Below are 6,000 nucleotides of genomic sequence, written 5' to 3' on the forward strand. Positions count from 1 at the left end.
TTTAAGGGAGAATAAAATGTTTCAGAATGCTGCACACACAAAATCCAGTTGGGAAAATAGAATCTGTGTTCTATTTTGAAAGAATGGATTTAACACAAGGAATCAGTAAGCTTATTACAAGGTTTTCAAGCAAAGGAAAATTAATCTCCCCTGATACAGGAAAAACGACCACATCTTCTAGCAAGGGAGACTCAGAGCAGCCAGGGATTTGAGATTCCTGGCCTCATCTGAGTACACCCAAATGTCTCCATTCCAAAGTTGAGGGTCTTAGTCTTTTCAAATCAACATCCTGCCTTGACTTAGTGAGCAGGTGAGTTCAATTTAATTTGCATTTCTAAAATATGCACCAGAATTAAATTGGGGATATGATTTTTAGTGAGGTTAGACCTGCAGTTGTAAGAAATTTAAAAATGACGATAAAAGCACTCTCGTGTTTGGGTAGTAACTTGAACTAAAATTTAAACTCCTAAGCTTGTCCTTTTCTTTTTAAAAGTTCTTCAGTGCAGTCAGAAACAGCCATTTCACCCCATAATTGCCAAGTTCAGTTGCCGCTGCTCTCCCAAAGTTCGTGCTACGTAGACATTTAGTTGCAGTCAACCATATATGAGTGATAATTTAATTAACGATGACAAGATGGCATGTCGAGGATTACTGGAATCCTGTTTGCCATTGACAAGGAGCTCAGCACCAAGTTTATCATCAGGACTACAATGAAATCCATCCCAGAATCTCATTTCTAAGTTTCTGCTCCCTGGAGCCATGCTTATATCAAGTACAGTATCCGAAGCAGGGTCCAGTTAGGAACACAGACACCACAGTAGGCATTGCAACAGAGATAATTTAATACACCTGTAGTTAACTATTTTTTTTGGGGGGGGCATGGGCAGGCTCTGGGAAATGAACCCCACCTGTAGTTAAGAGACTAAAGAGTTGTTAAAAGACTGAAAGAGCAAACACTGGAATACTGAAGCACTATAGCATAAAATGGCGACCGCTCATTAGGCTGGGGGTGGGGGGGAGGACAAAGAGAAGAGGTCAGGATTAGACCTTAGGGGATGGGCCCCCCAGAATTGAGACCCAGGCCCCTGAGAAGGGGTGCTGCCAGCTGCTTCTACTATTTCTCAGGAGCTTAGAGAAGGGGTCTGAAGGGCTGGGACTCAACCTCAGTAGAGTAAGAGAGGGTACCTGGCTATTCCTTCCACTTCCAATGGGGTGCCTCCTGATGGGGAAAACCCCACAGACAGTCATCTGAAAAAAGGGGAAATTTAGTTTCTAGAATCCCAATGCTATCATCATTAAAGCACAGTAGAGATGGGTGGATTTGGAAGTGAGAGATAGTAGCCTAATTATTGGCACAGATGATGTTCTCTTAGTGCCAATGTAGTGTTCCTTAAAATAATCTTAACTTCAATTTTGAACCATATTTGTGTATTAAATTGGGAAGAAATCTGTAAGCTCAATTTCAGAGAAGGGATCAGGTGGTATAGGAAAGAAAAAAATGAATATAAAGCTATTAGTATTGTCATATTTATATATATTATGGAGGCAAAAGCTATGTGGTCTTCTATGAACCTAGCTAAAGAAATCCTGCTTTGTGTACGCGTGTATATGTGTATATTTCTAGGTTCTTACCCCATTTAAATGGAAAGTTTAATTACATCCATATTTACCTTAAATTATTTCTGCTTCTGATTTTTACAAAATCACTTTTATTAAATACAATAAATGTGATACAATGTAATAAATAATTATACAAAAAATCAAAAGGAGTTTTGAGGAGCTTATTGAGATTAGCTTTCAGCATGTTTTCCTTTTTCTAAGAGAGCTCATCATTTATAAGGAAATAGCATATTGGAACCTAAATTCAATAAACCATCCAATTTGTTCATAAATAAAAGAGCAGAGCCATTTGTAATTTCTCATTTGAATGTCTTTCTGCTTTAACCATCAAACTTATCCTGACTGTGGTAAAAATATTTTCACATAAACAGTTGTTCAAATCTCTCTTTACTGGAAGTTGTGAGAATTAGGAACTGAAAGGAATCAGGTGTGCTATTGCATGAGTTAATTACTGTCTGTGAATAGGTTTTCCAGACTAAGTAGCAAAGAGCTGTGCTCTAGAAGGAATGTAGGAAAAGTTAAAGAAGGGTAGTAAAAAGTGAGGAACTTTAGATTTGGGGAACTATCAACCAGCAGCACAAAATCTGGGTTTCACCCAAGCTTTTTTTTTTTTTTTGAAAAATAATTGCAACAGGAATTGCCAAGTAATCAGAGAAAAAGCTGTTGAAGTTGTCTGGATATACAAACAAGCATTTTGCAAATGATCCTTGCTTGGCTAAAAAATCCTGCCAGAACTCTTGGCAACTATATGTATTTTTTAAATTTAGCCCCTCCAGCAAATTCCCTGATTAATGATCAAGTTCAGGGGATTTTGAAAAGAAGTAAAAGAAATCAGAAAACAACCTTCTCTACAAAAGAATTTCAGCTTTAAAACTGTAGATATTCAGTGGCTGAGAGAGTTCAAATAGAGTCGAGAGGCTACTCCAGAAGTCACTTTTACACGTGCTCCAGTTAGACATTGCTACCTACCATAACTTGCCAAACCCCAACCAAAACCATTCCTGCCAATCCTAAAGAACACATAGTGGGTGGTGTAATGGTGGCTCAGTGGCAGAATTCTCTCCTGCCATGCCAGAGACCCAGGTTCGATTCCTGGAGCCTGCCCATGCCAAAAAAAAAAATGCATAGGGCATTATATAAGGTTCTCAAAGGTTACATGCACTAGAGTAATTTTCCAGAAACCTACAACCTCCAGATTGGTCCCTGGACTAGATAAGTCCTGAAATGCAGAAGGGCCAGTTTCTCCAGAATATCAGCTAGCTTCATCCCCCATCCATATTATTGACAACCCCTTCTGTGTTAGTTAGATTCAGTTGTCAACTTGGCCAGGTGAGCATACCTAGTCTTGTTGCTGCGGACATAAGCCAACGGTACGTGAACCTCATCTGTTGCTAATTACATCTGCAGTCAGCTAGGAGGCGTGTCTGCTGCAATGAGTGAAGTTTGACTTAATTGGCTGGTGCTTAAATGAGAATGCAATGTAGCACAGCCTAAGCAGTTCAGCATTCCTCATCTCAGCACTAGCAGCTCAGTCCAAGCCTTTGGAGATGGAGAAAGAAATCACCCTGGGGAAAGTTGTTGGAACCCAGGGACCTGGAGAGAAGACCAGCAGAGACCACCCTGTGCCTTCCATGTAAGAAAGAACCTCAGTGGAAGGTTAGCTGCCTTTCCTCTGAAGAACCAACAAAATAAATCCCCTTTTATTAAAAGCCAATCCGTCTCTGGTGTGTTGCATTCCGGCAGCTAGCAAACTAGAACACCTTCCAAGACAAAAAAGTTAGAATGGGCATAGTCCAAATACCCCTAAAGAATGGGAGAAAGCTCAAAGGTGATGGTAGAGTTATACAGAGAAGATAGAATTTAATAAATGAATATGATTACTGAATCATTAAAGTGATATTTCTTTTAGTCCCCAGTAACTTAGAGCAGCTAGAAGTAAAAACCTAAAATCATAGAATTGTAACCCATACCAAAGTCTGAAATCTGTTCTACAACTAATTGTTGCAATGTGCTTTGATATTTATTGCTTTTTTGTATATATGTTATTTTTCACAAAAGAGAAAATAAAAAATCGATTGTGATGACAAATGCACAGCTATATAATGATATTGTAAACCATTGATGTACACTTTGGGTGATTACATAATATGTGAATATATAATATATATCAATAAGATTTTTTTAAATAAAGTAAAAAAAAAAGTCCTGTGCGTTTCTACGAGCTCGACAGTGAGTTTAGTTAATATATCTAGCTATAAATTTTCTAATAATAATAACAATACATGTTGGAATTAGTGGACCAAGAGGTTAGTGTGGGCTAGGGCAAAGTCCCTTTGGGCTCTATTTTTCCTGCTTTTCTAATCCTTTCATAAAGTAACATAATGATTAATCTTTAATTTTAGTGGGTAACTTACTGTGTGAGGCAGAAGAAACGCGCAGGATGACTCTCCATGAAAACAAATATAAAAGAAACCTGAACTTTGACCAAGCCCACTCAATATCCCTCCAAAAAAATAGCGGGGGGTGGGGGCGGGGGGGCGGGAGGGGAATCTGCTTCAAACAATGTTAGATAGTGAATCATTCAAGAGCTTCTCTGCCAAGAGCTCAATAAAGTAGGGCCATGAATTGTATAGCTCCTGAGCAGTTGCAGCACATCTGTTTCACCCTTTTGGACACATCAGAGTAGAAACTGGAAATGGAGTATAGCATTGCCCTGGGCTATTTTGAAGTCAAAGATTTTCAAGTCCATCTGAGTCTATCAGCCCATCTGCTCGGTATCCATCATGTTCTAGGCATTGGGCAGGGTGGGGGTGGGAGGATGGAAAAAAGTCTAAAACCCAGCCTCTAACCTCAAAGATCCTGCCATGAGGACATCTCAAATACGACCGAGAGCAGCACCATTCAAACAAGTTCCTGAGATAACAGATATAAATATATCTGACCAACATGTGGCTATTATGCAGTGTGGCTAGTGCATCTGATGAACTGAATTATTAATTTTATTTCATTTCAATTTCAATTTTAATTTAAATAGCCACATGTGTCTGGTATCAGACAGTGTAGGTACAGAAACTCCAAGCTGGAGCGAGCCTTAAATCATTCCATCCTGAAAATCCTACACTTGTCTTAGGCTCTAGGTAGCCCATGGCCAAGAGACATGTCATTGTTCCTGCAACTACATCAAGGGCTTCCTGCCTGAGGCTGGCTCTGCTAGGACCCCAGATGGAAGGCGGTTCTTCTCTCCTGACCAAGGACTCAGGGACCACTCTCTAGTAGGCTCTGATCTCCTATTATTTGGAGATTGGACAGAAGAAAGGCTCTTACCTCCAGGCAGCTGATGGTGTGGACCATGCAGCAGCAAAAGAACGCAGGTTACCAGGGCACATGTGCAACCAGCCCCCAGCTTCACTTTCTCTTTGTGTACGCACCTATAGCAGGGAGCAATTTACTGTGTCTTTATGACAAATAACTCACTGGCCCCTATGTGATTTTTGAGGAATAAGCAGTATTTTCCGCTTTGCTCAACCTACACTGACAAATGTTGACCTTAGTATCTTTGAATATTCTTAAAAATAAAGGCATAGGAAGACTCAGTAAGTGGATGAGTTAATTGTCTGTGGGAACATAACAGAGCAGGCCTTGTGAGACTTTTAAGACAACTTGAGATTTTTCATAATGGGCCCTTCATTTTTCTCAAAGTGAGCTGCAGAAAATGTGACTCATTTTAGTACAAATCCTATCCATATGGCAATGGCACTTCAAAATTTTTAGAAGAAAGAAAGAACCCGAGCTATACTTCTATTTTGAAGTGTGATCTATGAGTATATTTAGATTTTAGGTATAAGTACAATAACTCAGAAATTATTATTCTCCTGAAGTCATTTTTTCCCTTTGCTCGTGTTTACCCTTCTTCCACCACACACAAATAATATAAAAGACAATGACCCCCCCCCCCCCCACTTTGCATGGTTTGTTTTTAACTCTTCACTAATGTCTCTGATGCATGTCCTGGGCATGTGATATTTCCTGATGGCATGATGAGCACAGTGCTTCTGTTCCCCAACAGGCAGCAAGACATCATATGCTAGCTTCTTTTAGCCCTCCATTTCCCTGAACACAATCTTGAGTAATATGTTTATCACATGTAGATTTTAGCATGATATTATTAGAGATGCCAACCTGAAGAGTACGTTTCTGGAAGGGAATCTGCTGACCACAAAGTAAAAACCAACGCTCATCATTTAAAATGAAGAACCATATGCCTAAGAATAAGCAGAACTGCTCTGAAGGAAAATTGTGGGCGTCCACATTCCAAAATGTAAAACTAAACTTAGGATAGTTATTCAGCACTTTTCTGAGAGCCATGGCTCTTCACAGAAT

Source organism: Tamandua tetradactyla, chromosome 13 (assembly GCF_023851605.1).
Source record: "Tamandua tetradactyla isolate mTamTet1 chromosome 13, mTamTet1.pri, whole genome shotgun sequence".
Lineage (NCBI taxonomy): Eukaryota > Metazoa > Chordata > Mammalia > Pilosa > Myrmecophagidae > Tamandua > Tamandua tetradactyla.